Below are 17,042 nucleotides of genomic sequence, written 5' to 3'. Positions count from 1 at the left end.
TTTAATGACTTCTATCCGCGAGTTACACATGAATAAAATTAAATACTCCCTCCGTCCCATATTAATAGTCCATGTTTCCTTTTTGGTTTGTCCCAAAATAATTGCCTGTTTCTAAAAATAAATATGTTTTTTACCATAATACCCTTCATTATTAGTTAAATTACCATAAAATTAAATGCAATTACCATAGAATTAAATGCAACATAAAGATAAGACTGTCATTTCATTTAATAAAGTTAATAGTAATTAATGTTTTCTTAAACTGTGTGTTTTTTGTCTGTAGACTATTATTTTGGGACGGAGGGAGTATAATATATGATTTGATGCTATTTATAGTTGTTTTTATTGTTAATTAATTTTTTAAAATATATTTGCTTAATGTTTTAATTTCTATCATTATAACTATTTAAAACATCAAACATTGTTTTTTTTATTTTAAAGCTAACAATATAATCATTTATATAAAGTTGTTTTTAACTATTTTTATTGTAAGTTATTTTAAGCTACTTATTTGGAAACTTTTAACGATTATAAAAATATATTTAAGAAATATTTTAGTTAAATTGAAATTACAATTTTGTTTTTGCTTTTATCACTATAATTTATCACTTTTAACTATTTACAAAATATTATTTAGTTTTTTTTAAATGGAACTGAAATTTATATTTGAATTGACATTGTAATGCGCAGAAACACCTATATAATTGAAGTCTTTACAAATATATATATTTTAAAATATAACACTAACATTGTTGTTCAATTTGATATAATAATTCGTATATTAAATTGATATAATATATTGACTATTTTGAATTATATGATAATATATAAATCTATTATAACGTCATAATCTCAATCGTTTGAATGACTTCTACTCGCGAGTTACATATCAATAAAATTAAATATTATATATGGTTTAATATTATTTATAGTTGTTATTTTTAACTAATTTTTTAAAATATATTTGCTTAATGTTTTAATTTCTATCATTATAATTATTTAAAACATCAAACATTATTTTTTTATTTTAAATGTAATAATATAATCATTTATATAGAGTTATTTTTAACTATTGTTATTATAAGTTATTTTAAGCTACTTATTTGAAAATTTTTAACGATTATATAAATATATTTAAGAAATATTTTAGTTAAACTGATATTACAATTTAGTATTTTGCGTTTATCACTATAATTTATCACCTTTAACTATTTACAAAATATTGTTTGGTTTTTTTAGTGGAACTAAAATTTATATTTAAGTTGACACTGTAATGTTATATTTAAATTAACAATTTAAGTATTTTGTCCAAACTATTCAAAAATTATAGCTTTAAACTGATAATGGTTTACATGCAACAATATTTTAAATCTAATAAATTAAGTATAATATGTTAAAATTTAAAGACATAACTTTATCAATAGAAGTAAATATATTATTTTAAAATTGAAATTTAGTCTATTTATGATTACACTTTAGGTTTGATATTTATTTAACCTTATTAACCAACTTACAATCATTATTAGAAAGACACTATAATTTATCACTTTTAACTATTTATAAAATAATCTTTGGGTTGTTTAAGTTAAATAAAATTTATATTTAAGTTGAGCCTATAATGTTAGATTTTAATTAATAATTTAAGTATTTTATACAAATTGTTCACAAATTATCCCTTTAAAATTATAATGGTTTACATCCAACAATATATTAAAACTAATAAATTAAGTATAATATGTTAAAAGTTAAAAAACATAATTTTATAAGTAGAATTGAAGATATTATTTTAATATTGAAATTTAGTTTATATATGAATACACTTTAGATTTGATATTTATTTAACCTAACTACCAAATTATAATTATTATTATAAAGAAATTGAAAAGTCATGGGAGTTTCAAATGAATGTGGTGAAAGAAAAAAAGAATAGGGGTTTCAAATGCATGAGATTCAAGAAAAAATGTTAGCTTTATAAGTATGTATGATTTGTATCGTGGTTGGTATTTCATTCATATATAAAGACTTATGTCATTTTTAATCTATTTTACATTTGTTGTAAATAAAATTATCTAAAGAAAAAAAAACAATAACACTCCCACCTCATCTTGGCGTCTTCTTCCAAAACCCTAAATGAATCAAAATCACATTTCTAACAATCATCAGTGTCGGATCCGATATCCGGAAGGAAGAAGTAGTCATCGTCAAGGCGGGATCATCAGCCTCTCCACCGCTGTTTAGATACACAGGCTCGACCGATGAAATAAATTCACCCCCTCTTCATTCTTCCACACCTCGTAGTCTACAAATAAATTCAATAGTTTTTAACTTGTGATTTCTTTGAAAATTTTATCCATATAAGAATTTATTTTTATAGGCAAAATATCGAGAATGTGAACAATAATAAACAGTAACAATAAGTTTTTAAGAAAAAAAAAACAATGTTGTAATGTTTGTTTTCGTTATTATCTTACCGTCAAAAGAGATGTCTTCTACATTAATTAGGTAAATACATTAGATATTATGGGCATTGTGTAACACCCAGAGTTTTGAAGGTGAAGAAAGGAAAGAAAACCTTAATTTTAAGGGGCGACTCGGCGAGTCCAAGGAGGAACTCGGCGAGTCCGAGCGGGATCCGGGTCGAGGAGTAAGTGACCGACTCGGCGAGTCGGCCAAGGTGACTCGGCGAGTCTGGTCTGTGCGTGGAAAACCCTAAATTCAGGACTTGGAGCCTATATAAACGTCTTAATCTTCTTCCTAGGGTTCCTTACTGCCTCTTTAGCCCTGGATACCAAACCCTAGCCGTCATATCCATTGATTGAGCCAATTATTGCCTTGAAGAGTGCATTGAGCTTGGAGGAAGAAGAAGAATCTTGAGAGTGCAAGAAGGGGGCTGTAGATCCAGGATTGGGAAGACATTTCTGAGCTTTTGGAGGTAATAAGCTAGTCCTTGGACTCCCTTGCACCTAGATCTATGTGTGTGTTGGGCATTATCGGCATGATAGTAACCATTTCGAGCTAGAAGTCCAAATCTGAGGTTGCTACCTCAGATCCATGCTTGTTTTGGTCTAGTGTCCCATAAAGTATCTGCCCTTGAGCTGATTATGGAGCCTTCTTGCCTTAAACCCTAGTTTATGGGGTATTGTGCCTAGATCTCCTTCTCTACACGTAAAGTTTGCAACTTTACGTGAGGAATAGGCTTGGGAAGGATAGATCTACAGTTTGGAGTCCATGCATGACTCCAAAGTCCTCTGCATGTATGTAGATTTGAATGGACTCGGCGAGTCCTTCGAGTGGACTCGGCGAGTATCATGAAGTTGAGGAGGAACTCGACGAGTGGGATGAACAGCTCGTCGAGTCGGATGAAGTTGGGCATGAACTCGGCGAGTTGGAAGAACAACTCGGCGAGTTGGATGAAGATTGCCTTGTACTCGGCGAGTCTGCTCTTGAACTCGGCGAGTCAGGTCGCGGAACCCCAAACCCTTCGAGTTGGAACTCGAATCAGTGAGTCGGGTGGAAACTCAGCGAGTTGGACAGGTCAGGACTCGAAAATCGTTGGACTCGGCGAGTCATGGACTGACTCGGCGAGTCGTGTCGCGAATGGAAGGACCAGGAGCATATGAACTCGGCGAGTAGGGTTGACCTGGAAGGTTGACTTTGACCAGGACTTTGGCTTAGACCATAATTGACTTGGTTGGCTGTCGGGGGTCAGTTAGGCTAAGTGTTGCATTGATATTGATAGCTCCGAGAGCTAGCAGAGCAGGAGTTCAGTGAATTGTCGGGCAGCAGCTAGTGGGATCATCAGCGATTTCAGCCAGTGCAGGTGAGTTTCCCTTTGTATGAATGGGTCTACGGCCACAATGCCGGCCCATGTAGTTATGAGTAGAAGACCCGGGGGTTAGCCCTAGGCACAGTATGCTAGTATGATATTCAGGACGAGGTCCAATGATAGAGGGCGGGTGCCCAAGGAATGGTTTATGTGATAGTTTATACTTGTTGTCTGTGTGATACTTATATGTGCCTGGTAGGGAGGTGAGCGTGGGCGAGGTCCCGTATCTCACCAATAGCAGAGTGTGGATGGTGTTCCACATCTCAGTAGCAGCAGAGCAGGGGCGAGGCCCAAGTTAGGGAAGGTGTGAGGGTGGGCTGGGCCCGTACCTCACTATTAGCAGGAGTATGGACGGGGTCCCATGACTCATCAGTAGCAGGACAAGGACGGGGACCAAAGATAGGCGAGGCCTTAGGACAAGATCCGTTAGTATGTGTTTAGATTATGTGATGTGATGTGATATGTTTATGTGTTATTATATGTTAGTGGGCGAGGCCCTGTGACAGGCGAGGCCTAAGTGAAACAGATTTGTATCCGAGCGGGGCTCAAAGCCAGGCAGGGCCTGGAGCGGCGGGACCGTTCTAGCGGGCGAGGCCCGAGGTAGGGGCGAGGCCCATGATAGCGGGCGTGGCCTAGTATGTGCAGTATGTGGTTATGCATGGTATGTGGTAGGGTGGGGAACTCACTAAGCTTCGTGCTTACGGTTTTCATTTTTGGTTTCAGGTACTTCCGGTAGCGGAGGGAAGAGCTCGGGGTGATCGCATGGCACACACCATAGCTTAGACAGTCTGAGAATGTTTACTCTGATAACGAACATGTATTTTGGAAACTAATACTTTGTTTATGTTTTGAAATGATGAATTTGCTTAAAGTAATGTTTTATTAAAAGAAATTTTTAGTCTTGAATTTCGGGACGTTACAAGTTGGTATCAGAGCCTTGGTTTGAGGGATTTGGGCATACTCTCGGGTGTGCATGAACTCAAACCGAGGGATCGGATAAAAAGTTTTCAAAAATGAAAAGACAGCTTTGTAAAAAGAAAGTTTTTTTAGAATAAAACAGTTTTAGAAAAGCAAAAGGATTCATAAAGAAAAGAGCTTTGAAAAGAGAAAAGGGGTGTGGTGCATGCAATCAGTCGAGCTCAAGTAAGTACCCCAAAATACCCATACAAGTTTATGTTATGATCATCAGATAATAGAATAGTATGCTAGAATAGGACTAAGGATCTAGGGATGATGCCTTATGTGCCTATTATTTGTGCTTTTGAGCTGCATGATAGTGCTGATTAGACAGTAGTAGAATAGCCTGTTTAGGTTATGCATGAGTTTATGAGTTTGTGTTGCATGCTAGTTCAGATTCTTGCTATGTGGATGCGATTGCTTGAGTATGTTATGGTTAGATTTTTCCCTTGTCCGAATGCTGCTTGCTTTGTACATTGTGGGATTCTGAGTGATGGGAGTTAGCCATTAGGTGGATACGAAACGCCACATGTGATCAGGGTTGAATAATCTCAGAGTGTTGGATTTGGTCCTATTGCGCAGCTCTTGTTTGAGTCCAACCGTTGTAGGAACGAGTCTTTTACTTGAAGGAATATCTGAGCCTCGTCACATGTGACGGTATCCAGGTGATGGCTAGTTGGCATCACGAGGAGACCTTCAGCAGTTGAGGACTGGTTTGGGTTGAGTCAGAGGTTTCCCTAGGGTAAGCCTAGGATGAGGTAGTGTTGGGAGCAGTAGTAGTGGAAAAAGGGACCTGGTGGAGTCGAAGCAATTTCTGAGGAAAGTATGGATAGATTTGGAAGGTAGTATGGGCCCGTACTACTGAAAGCAGAGGATCCGTACTCGATTCGGGAAAGGCCGAGACAAGACCGGGAATCGGTAGGGTGTGTTTGGTCTCGCAGCAGTGATGAGTATTTTGATAGTGATTGTGTTATATTTTCAGTATGGTGACGTTGCGAGAGAGACCCGCGGGCGGATCAGGCGCCGGAGAGGGATCAGGCTCGGGTTCAGGGGCCGAGCAGCTCGAGGAGCGAATGAGGGAGTTGATATCCGCTGAGGTTACGCGCAACATTTTGAATCAGACTCTTATGATCTTTGGCACGGTCAAGGAGGGTATACTGGAGATTTTGGATGAGAGGCTGGGAGCCTTCTGTACCGAGATGATGGCTTTGTTGGGAGCGCGTACCTTGACATTTCGAGAGTTCAGGGCTTGTGGGGCACCAGATTATCATGGGGCTAGGGACCCCATCGCTAGCAGCAGATGGTTGGCTGATGTTGCCAACGCATTCCGTACGAGCCGGTGCCCTGAGGGGGACAAGGTCAGACTCATTTCCTGTCTTTTGAAGGACAGAGCGAGGGATTGGTGGGAGGAGATTGGTCATGCTTTAGGGGATGATGCCGCGTTGGACGCGATGACTTGGAGCGATTTCTCGGCCAGGTTCAGGGCAGAGTTTTCGCCGATTATTGAGGTGCAGCAGTTGGCACGGGAGTTTCAGGATTTGATGCAGACCACTGAGACTGTGGCGGAGATCACCGCCAAGTTCAGGGAGAGGGCTCTTCTTGTACCGCAGTATGTCGCGGATGAGGAGATGAAGAAGGCCCGATACCACGAGATGTTGAGGGATGACATCAGGGAGTTCGTGAGTAGATCCAGCTGTAAAACGCTGGAAGATATGATTTCTCGGGCTAGAGAGAGGGAAATTGATTTGGAGCAGATCCGGAAGAGGAAGCTGGATGAGGTTCAGGTAGTTGCAGGTTCGGGCAAAAGGCCCAAGGGATCGGATTCAAGATCGAGGGATTATCAGGACCGCAGTCGGTGCGGGAAGTGTGGCAGGGCGCACGGGGGCGCGTGTAGGAGTGGTAGCGGTGGTGAGTCTGGATGTTTCAAGTGCGGTCGGACTGGTCATTTCAGCAGGGATTGTACTGTTACCACCACGTAGGGATCAGACTCGTTATGTTTTCACTACAATCAGCGGGGCCACAAGAAGGCCCAGTGCCCCGTGCCCCAGTTTGTTTTCAGCAGGGCGGGTGATGGCACCTGCCCCTGCAACTCTGAGGATCACAGACGGACGTCAGGGCCGTGTAGAGGCGCCTGCGGTAGGAGGCAGAGCTCTTCAGATGACTACCTTAGAGGCGCGATCAGCACCAGACGTTGCAGGTATGCGATTTCTGTTTTCAGTTCTTTTATTTGTGCATGATTATATTGTTATGGTTCTGCATCATTATCGGTATGAGTATTTTATTTTTTGAGAGGTTGATTGCGATCGAGTTATATGTCATCTGTATACCTTGGATATTCGAATGGTAGTGAGGGGATGTACCCTATTGGAGAAGGTTACATAGGATGCAGTAACTGTAGCATGCTTGGGAGAGACTTTGTATGTCTTGCTAGATCGGAGTTGTATAGTGTTAGAGATGGATTGGTTAGATCCCTAGCTATGGTAAGCTTGGGTTCCTCAGCAGATTAATTATGGAATGGTAGCAAGGATTGGGATTTCTTTTTGAGTATTGAGTAACAAGGGGTAAGGAGGATCGAAGTGGGGGAGAATCATCCGAGTGTGCAAAGGTAGGAGCACGCAGACCCAGGATGAGTGTGCGACCTCCGAGAAGAAAAGGAAGTAGTTCAGCGTTTGATGGATTGAGGATTTCAGGGTTGGGAGTTGAGAAACTCCCCATCAGCTGGTGCGTGTGATGGTAATGGTTAGTGCGTGATTGGGAATTCAGGTTGTGGATCGCCCGTAGGACTCGAGGGAGTCGAAATGAGGATCTTGAGAGCTAATGGCACATGGGTGCCTTCGTGTTAGCAGTCAGTGGTAGGAAGTGATGTAAGACTACGGAGCAGCCGTAGCATTCACTAGCAGTCAGTGGTGGAAGTTTTGTAAGACTACGGGGCAGCCGTAGCATTCACTAGCAGTCAACAATGGATGGTGATGTAAGACTATGGGTAAGCCGTAGCATTCCTTAGTAGCTTCGTTAGAGGAGTTGGAGTGAGGCCCTTATTTCCTAGTGATCAGATAGGGATCAGGAATGGGTAGTGGATGAGAATGATAGGGAGTTGTCTGTATAGCCCTAGAGAGGTGAGACCTTGGGAGAGGCCGCTCCAGGATATAGTTGGGTGAGACCCGTGGGCGAGGCCCGTATGAGATTAGCAGTGTAGATGAGACCTGGGAGCAGGGTTGCTCAGTAGTATGGTTGGGTGAGACCCGTGGGCGAGGTCCGAGCGAGAGTGATTAGACTAATGGGACTAGAAGGATAGAGGCGGGTGGGACCCGTGGGCGAGGCACGTGAGTTTTAGCAGCACAGGTGGGACCTGGTAAGGACCTTAGTGTCAAGATAGGGGGATCGAGGATCCCAAGGTTGTAGCGCATGAATGGCATGATAGATTGAGCAGTATGGATGGTCTCAGTTCATCCGCAAGTCAAAAGAGGAACAGCAGAATTGCCAGTCAGTGGCAGTGCGATTATGCAGCGTATGGTGGAATTCGGTTAGTGGATCGTGAGGTGCTCGACACCAAAATATAGTAGAAATAAATGCCCAGTGGATACTGGCGATAATGACCCGTACTGGAAGTAGCGAGAGTAATAGAATTGGTGAAGATAGGGTCTTCTCAGTGGCAGAGGAAATAGTTGGTTATGGAGCATTGCCTTGGGGAGGCAAGGAAATCGCTCAAGGAAGGAAGTGGAGAACCCCTATGGGTTCAGTGCAGTACTCGGTAGTACCAGAAGGAATGTCGGTTGAGTAAGTTGTGTTCCAGAACGTTCAGGGTCAGGATTGACCCGAGATGATTATCTGCAAGGATTAATGTTAGTCGGAATGACCGAGCGGAAGGCCAGCGAGGGAAGGCAGCTGGTGTTGGAATAATTGGTTGGGTATTACAGGCAGATCGCAGGCGGTGGGCCATAGCAAACTTCGAGGACGAAGTTTAGTTTAAGTGGGGGAGAGTTGTAACACCCAAAGTTTTGAAGGCCAAGAAAGGAAAGAAAACCTTAATTTTAAGGGGCGACTCGGCGAGTCCAAGGAGGAACTCGGCGAGTCCGAGCGGGATCCGGGTCGAGGAGTAAGTGACCGACTCGGCGAGTCGGCCAAGGTGACTCGGCGAGTCTGGTATGTGCGTGGAAAACCCTAAATTCGGGACTTAGAGCCTATATAAACGTCTTAATATTCTTCCTAAGGTTCCTTACTGCCTCTTTAGCCCTGGATACCAAACCCTAGCCGTCATATCCATTGATTGAGCCAATTATTTCCTTGAAGAGTGCATTGAGCTTGGAGGAAGAAGAAGAATCTTGAGAGTGCAAGAAGGGGGCTGTAGATCCAGGATTGGGAAGACATTTCTGAGCTTTTGGAGGTAATAAGCTAGTCCTTGGACTCCCTTGCACCTAGATCTATGTGTGTGTTGGGCATTCTCAGCATGATAGTAACCATTTCGAGCTAGAAGTCCAAATCTGAGGTTGCTACCTCAGATCCATGCTTGTTTTGGTCTAGTGTCCCATAAAGTATCTGCCCTTGAGCTGATTATGGAGCCTTCTTGCCTTAAACCCTAGTTTATGGGGTATTGTGCCTAGATCTCCTTCTCTACACGTAAAGTTTGCAACTTTACGTGAGGAATAGGCTTGGGAAGGATAGATCTACAGTTTGGAGTCCATGCATGACTCCAAAGTCCTCTGCATGTATGTAGATTTGAATGGACTTGGCGAGTCCTTCGAGTGGAATCGGCGAGTATCATGAAGTTGAGGAGGAACTCGACGAGTGGGATGAACAGCTCGTCGAGTCGGATGAAGTTGGGCATGAACTCGGCGAGTTGGAAGAACAACTCGGCGAGTTGGATAAAGATTGCCTTGTACTCGGCGAGTCTGCTCTTGGACTCGGCGAGTCAGGTCGCGGAACCCCAAACCCTTCGAGTTGGAACTCGAATCAGTGAGTCGGGTGGAGACTCAGCGAGCTGGACAGGTCAGGACTCGGAAATCGTTGGGCTCGGCGAGTCATGGACTGACTCGGCGAGTCGTGTCGCGAATGGAAGGACCAGGAGCATATGAACTTGGCAAGTCAGTAGGTGGACTCGGCGAGTAGGGTTGACCTGGAAGGTTGACTTTGACCAGGACTTTGGCTTAGACCATAATTGACTTGGTTGGCTGTCGGGGGTCAGTTAGGCTAAGTGTTGCATTGATATTGATAGCTCGGAGAGCTAGCAGAGCAGGAGTTCAGTGAATTGTCGGGCAGCAGCTAGTGGGATCATCAGCGATTTCAGCCAGTGCAGGTGAGTTTCCCTTTGTATGAATGGGTCTATGGCCACAATGTCGGCGCATGTAGTTATGAGTAGAAGACCCGGGGGTTAGCCCTAGGCACAGTATGCTAGTATGATATTCGGGACGAGGTCCAATGACAGAGGGCGGGTGGCCGAGGAATGGTTTATGTAATAGTTTATACTTGTTGTTTGTGTGATACTTGTATGTGCCTGGTAGGGAGGTGAGTGTGGGCGAGGTCCCGTATCTCACCAATAGCAGAGTGTGGATGGTGTTCCACATCTCAGTAGCAGCAGAGCAGGGGAGAGGCCCAAGTGAGGGTGGGTTGGGCCCGTACCTCACTATCAGTAGGGGTATGGACGGGGTCCCATGACTCATCAGTAGCAGGACAAGGGCGGGGCCCAGAGATAGGCGAGGCCTTAGGACAAGATCCGTTAGTATGTGTTTAGATTATGTGATGTGATGTGATATGTTTACGTGCTATTATATATTAGTGGGCGAGGCCCTATGACAGGCGGGCCTAAGTGAAACAGATCTGTATCCGAGCGGGGCTCGAAGCCAGGCGGGGCCTGGAGCGGCGGGGCCGTTGTAGCGGGCGTGGCCCAGTATGTGCAGTATGTGGTTATGCATGGTATATGGTAGGATGGGGAACTCACTAAGCTTCGTGCTTACGGTTTTCAGTTTTGGTTTCAGGTACTTCCGGTAGCGGAGGGAAGAGCTCGGGGTGATCGCATGGCACACACCATAGCTTAGACAGCCTGGGAATGTTTACTCTGATAACGAACATGTATTTTGGAAACTAATACTTTGTTTATGTTTTGAAATGATGAATTTGCTTAAAGTAATGTTTTATTAAAAGAAATTTTTAGTCTTGAATTTTGGGACGTTACACATTGATTTGAGTTGATAACAAAAAATTGTTGCATAATCTCAGCCGAAAGATGTCTTCTACATTAGATATTATAAATTGCAACAAGAAAGGCAGATCGAGGTGTAGTAAAGCATATATGGTTAAAGCCTTTCTTTCAGATGATGTTAACAGCTGCAACCACGATGAGGATAAATTGAGGAAGCGACGACTTTCAACAGCGAATCGAGTAAAGTTAATGTTATCCCGTCGATTTAGGGTTTTGAGAATCACCGGTTCTAATTATGGGCTAACAACTCAGAATAGTTATGAAGCCCAAAACACAAAATTCTAAGAAAATAAAATAAACATGTGTTGGACGCGCGGCCCAAATTCGAAAAAAAAATGTGGTTGCTTGGATTTGAGAATAATAATACCCTTCAACATTTTTTCAAACTGTTGTAATGTATATATACCATCTGATGAATGGTTTCATCATTTTAGTGAATCATGCTACAAAACAACTTCAATTTTTTTTATAACAAAAATAACTAAGTATGAACTAACGTAACTTGTAAGTAATAACCTAAATATCAATACTTGTATACCTTCCCTCACCCGCTCATATTCTGAAATCACGACAAATACATGTTGTTCATCTAATTTGCTTGTTAATGGCTATTTTAGTACAACGCAAACTTACCATCAACAATGGTCCTAATTTACCTATTAAAGAAACTCTTTTCAAACGATGACGTGTACAAGAATAGTTGTTACATGACATTTCAAATGGTGGTCAATGTTGTGAGCTTATTCGTATGATTGAGCAAGCTTTTAAGAAGTTATGTGTTATCTTACGACGTGATGGTGGTCTTCGACCTACTCAATGCATGTCTGTTGGATAACATGTTGCAAAATTTTAGCACATTGTAGGTAATGATTTGAGAAATACATTTGTCTCTTGGATGTATCGGCGCAATAAATCCACAACAAGTATGTGCTTCCATAGAGTTTTGCGCTCAGATATAGCATTAGAAAGTCTTTATATTCAACAACCACAAGGTGATGTCCCTAAAGAAATTCAGATAAGAGAAGATTATTTCCTTATTTCAAGAATTGTGTAAGGGCAATTGATGGTACACATATTCATGTCAAAGTACCTAATAGAGATGTCATTAGATATCGTGGCTGCAAAGGATACCCAACAATAAATTTCTTAACTGTTTGCTAATTTGATTTAAAGTTTACGTATGTTTTAACCGGTTAGCAGGGTACTGCATCAGACTCAAGGATATTGAAGAATACGCTCAATAGAGATGATAAACTAGTAATTCCAAATTGTAATTTCTAATACCAACTTTTCATTTTGTGTTTAAATTGTTATTCAAAAACTAATTACAATTTATTTATAGGTGGTTGTTATTTAGTAGATGCGAGTTTGCCTCACTCAACTACATTAATGGCGTCATATAAAGGTGTTAGATATCATTTAAAAGAATATTCCGCTCGCGCCCCACAAAATGCTAGAGATTTGTTCAATCTTCGCCACGCTTCATTATGTAATGCTATATAAAGGGCATTTGGTGTTCTAAAAAGAAGGTTCTCTATCATTAGAAATACATATGAACCTTTTTATTCTTGTAAAACACAATCAAACATTTTTTGGCGTGTTGTATTTTACATAACTTTTTGATAGTCGAAGATCGTGACAACGATCTTGAAGATGAGGTATTACAAGAAGTGTTAAGTGCACCAATAGAGGAAGTGAGACATAATTCAAGTGGTGCGCGTGAGGGTAACAACATAACAAAACAACTGAGGAACTCAATTGCAAATCAAATGTGGACTAATTACTTATGGAGTCCAAACAATGAAATAAATATGTCAATGTAGTTTAAGAGTATATCGTTATAGTACTACATTTGTAATTTGGTTTTTTTAATGTAACATTTTATAACTTGTACACTTATGACTATGTTCTTTTTATAATAATGTATGTTTCTTTTTATTTTATGTAGAAACCAATAATGAACAAGCAAGAACCATTTGTAAATGTCGGTAAGAAGTCACTCGTGAACTGGACATAACAGATGGATGTTGCATTTGTTGAGCAGCTCAATAAGAATCTTAACATGAATTTAACTAAAAGTAATATAAAAAATCGTTTGAAAAGTTTGAAATCTAGTTTTTCACTATGGTATGACACGTTTCATGGGATTTCATTGACTGGGTTCGGTTGGAATGCTGAAACCCAACTAATTGAAGCAGATGATCAAGTTTGGGATCACTTAATTAAGGTTAGTGTTCGTCTTACGTTGTATTTAGTTTAGTTTTATATTATGTTATTATTAAGATTTTTAATGTATTTTGGGTTTTTAAACAGTCAAAGCCTGAAGCAGTTATACTGAATACAAAAAAGTGGCCAACTTCGAGCAAATGTTGGTATTATTTGCAAGAGACAAACCTTTAGGAGAAAATGCTGAAACAACAAAGGAGAGAAAGGTCAAGTTTAGCAAGACTACAAACATCAAAATAGAAAGTATTTTAGAGGTTGATGATTTATTGGCAAATAAAGATGTTATATTGGAGAACCAACATATAGATGATGATGAAGATGACATTCAAGTGCTATCACTCCTAGGCCTGAAGAAAATTCTAAGTGCGAAAAAGTGAAGGAAAAAAAAAAACTCCTCGTAGATGAAGTAGAAAATGAAGTTGAACCTTAACCTCAACCAGAAACATTTGAAACAAAGATCGTGAATGTTCATAGATGATGAAATTTATTAAGAATTGCAACCGATAGGTTTGGAACACCATGAAATACCAGGTGTTCTCATGTATTTGGCTCGTAACCAAGCAAATGTGAGGATGTTGTTTATTTGTCCAATGAACATACAGAAAAATCTACTAAAAACAATGATAGGGAAGGCAAATGATGAATAAGGCGAATAGGTGTTTATTTCTTGTCTCTTTGTTTGGCTTATTTTTGGCTTCACGAATTGAATTATGGTTTTTGGAATCGTAGTCTGATTAACCTGCATTGTTTTAGACAATTTTTAAAGTTTAGTTTCTTTTCAATAAATGTTACTAAAAGATAGCCACAAATATCTTCATTTTAATATTATTTAGATTTTTCTACCTATTAATAATTTAATTGAATATTATATGTTCATCTTATTAGATGAAATAATTTTCCTACATGTTTCATAGGATTTTGATATTATATAATTGTTCGAATTAAAAAGAATTGCAAAAATAATATCTGTTGTACGCATTTTTTTAGGGGTTTAACTTTTTTGGATTAGTGGTTCTTTGAACTAGTTTGTATAGAAAATGGTCTCTATAAAAATTGAAATGACTAAATTGCCCTATTGATATATTTTTTATATTTTTTTAATTTAATTTAATGTTTTATTAATAATAAAATGGGGCCCACATCTCTCTCTCTCTCTCTGATCTGCCTTTGATCCTTCCCTTCGACCTGTAGTTGTCGGCGACGGAGTCTAGGAATGCCAAGAGCACGACACCATGAAACTCTCTGGAGTCAATGATCTGCCTTCGATCTGTAATTGACGACAGAGTCAAGGAATGCCAAAAGGATCATCGGAAAACGAATTCCTTCCTCTCCTTGCGGTTTGCCTGAGAAATCCCATGAACAACCCCACCTTTTATTGTTTTCCATTCTTGCTTCTTCGTTCTCGATCAGACGAGGATCGAAGAACCTCCCTCGAATTCAGACGAGGATCGAAGAACCTCCCTCGATTTCTGCCTTCGCTCTTATTTACAACAGGTCAAGACCTCATGGACGAAGACGATGACCATATTACCCCCCATATTTTTGAGAGACTATAAATCAGCCCCTCCAATTGTGTAAAGATCAAGGGAGAAAAGTCACCGGAGACCAGCCCTGTCACCTATTGCGAACCTCTAAGTCCGATTCTCCACCTTATCATTGTCATTGATTCTCCACCTTATCATTGTCATTTTCCTTATCGATCGATGAGGAGAACCGGTCTCTAATTCACATTGGATACCGGTGGTTCTGGTGGTTCTATGGCTGAGTAGTGGTGGAAAATAAATTGGAATTTTTGTAAATTGAAAGGATAAAATTTGTAAATATAAAACAAAACATATCGAAATTGTAGTGGATGCGATCTTTGCAATTATAATGAAATTTTAATTGACGTAATAGACTATAATTAGAGGTATAATCGTGCCAACAAGATCCCCCTCCTTCAGCCTAAATCGACTAATGTTTCATTGCGGTTTCTAAATGATATGTCTTCTCAATCAATTTCCAATTCAATCACTAACCCCTCCTTCAGCCTAAACCTACTAAATCCTTCATATGATTTAGATTTTTATGCGTTGTAAAGTGGAGCTTCGATTTGACATCACATTCCACTTCTTATTTTTCTTAATTTTATTTAAGTGAGTTAAAGTTCTTTTAATCAAATTCTAATTTATCTCATAACTTACTGTTGTCCATTACCTCTTAATATGTTTTTTGTCATTATTGCTACCCAAGTAGTTCCCACACCAATAACTTCTTCAACTTAAAATTATAATTATTCTAAAAAATTTCTCTACTTAAAATTATAATTGTTCACTTAAAATTATAATTATTCTAAAAAATTTCTCTACTTAAAATTATAATTGTTCACTTTTTCTTAAAAAGTTAATTTACAAAAAGTACTCTATCATATGGATATGGATTTCATATTCAACAGGTCTCCTAGAAATTATTATGAGACAAATATGTTGTATTTGTGTTTTCTAAGATATATTGTATACGATTTCGATACAAAATAATTAATATGAAAGCGTCTACTTAATGAATAATTCATCATTATTAGTTGAAAATAACACATTTACAAACAAATCCAATTGAATGTTTTAGAAAATTTTAATAAAAAATGACTTTCATTGACAAAAATCGAAAATGTGAACAGCAAAATAAAGTAACAGTGAGCTTAAGATACAGCAAACTGTGTCGCAATGTCTGTTTTCGTTATTATTTGCCCGTCAAACGAGATGTCTTCTACATTGATTAGGTAAAGACATTAGATACCATGGGCATTGATTTCATAAAGAGTTTGTAATAAATATAAAATAACAAAAAACTGTTGCATAATCTCAGCCGAAAGATGGTGATCAATTTAAGTTAATCACAGATAAACATCAGTGTAAAAAATTATTTACATCATTGATTGCAACAGCTTCTTTTTTGAAATACGTATGAACATATAAATTATTTATAAAAAAAAAAATACCAATCAGGGATGGAGTGATTGCAAAAGAGAGATCAGATGGTGATGCATGTATATTATATATCATCATTTAATATTACAGACAAAATGGGTAAATAAATCATCACATCAATCAATTAGCAAAGCACACCATCTCCAAATTCCATTATAACCAAAAAAAAAATCTAAGATTTTGCATACCATTTTGAAATCTATTCTGTATAACTTGAGAAAAATGAATCAGATTATGAATATGTCTATCACCATTGAGCAATGTAATGATACAAGGCTCATAAGACTGGGGCGACAATAACTCTCATCATATTCAAAACAAAAAACTTCAGATTAAATCGGAAAAAAAAAATCTATTCAAAGACCTAATTGTTTCTGAAATTATTTTATGTTCCGATTCTGAAAATCGAAGATTGAAAAGACGCACAATTTGAAAAATCAGATTATGAATATGTCTATCAGCATCGAGCGACGTAGTTGTACGAAGCTCGTAAGACTGGGGCGACAATAACTCTCATCATATTCAGCCAAAAACGATTTGAATTTGAAAAGTACTACTGTAACAGATAAAAACAGATAAGGAAGCTCACGAATCTTTCTAAATTGCAACAAGCAAGGGCAGATCGAGGGGTCGCAAACCATATATTGTTACAGCCTCTCTCTCAGATGATGTGAACTTGGATGAAAGAACAGCTGCAACCACGATGAGGATGGATTGAGGAAGCGACAGCATTTTATAGCGAATCGAGTAAGGTTAATGTTATCCGGTCGATTTAGGGTTTTGAGGTTCACCAGTTATAATTATGGGCTAACAAATAGTTTTGAAGTCCAAAACATAAAATTCTAAGAAAATACTATGTGTTGGACGCGCG

The 17,042-nt window shown here is 39.1% G+C and overlaps 4 non-coding genes across 4 annotated transcripts; all 4 read right to left on the bottom strand.

Annotated features, from left to right (window-relative positions):
• Positions 1-16,038: 16,038 nt before the first annotated feature.
• LOC145065237 (small nucleolar RNA Z196/R39/R59 family) lies at positions 16,039-16,124 on the bottom strand. Its single transcript, XR_013688381.1, has one exon. It is a non-coding gene; the product is annotated as a small nucleolar RNA Z196/R39/R59 family (small nucleolar RNA).
• Positions 16,125-16,208: 84 nt separating this feature from the next.
• On the bottom strand, positions 16,209-16,293 carry LOC145065235 (small nucleolar RNA Z195/SNORD33/SNORD32 family). The gene has a single exon (XR_013688379.1). It is a non-coding gene; the product is annotated as a small nucleolar RNA Z195/SNORD33/SNORD32 family (small nucleolar RNA).
• A 102-nt stretch (positions 16,294-16,395) lies between these two features.
• On the bottom strand, positions 16,396-16,485 carry LOC145065247 (small nucleolar RNA U31b). Its single transcript, XR_013688391.1, has one exon. It is a non-coding gene; the product is annotated as a small nucleolar RNA U31b (small nucleolar RNA).
• A 120-nt stretch (positions 16,486-16,605) lies between these two features.
• On the bottom strand, positions 16,606-16,695 carry LOC145065249 (small nucleolar RNA U31b). The gene has a single exon (XR_013688393.1). It is a non-coding gene; the product is annotated as a small nucleolar RNA U31b (small nucleolar RNA).
• Between the last annotated feature and the right edge of the window lie 347 nt (positions 16,696-17,042).

Source organism: Lactuca serriola, chromosome 7 (assembly GCF_051521515.1).
Source record: "Lactuca serriola cultivar US96UC23 chromosome 7, Lser_US96UC23_V15, whole genome shotgun sequence".
NCBI lineage: Eukaryota > Viridiplantae > Streptophyta > Magnoliopsida > Asterales > Asteraceae > Lactuca > Lactuca serriola.
The sequence above is the reverse complement of the archived record's forward strand: the minus strand, read 5'-3'. Positions and strand labels throughout refer to the sequence as shown.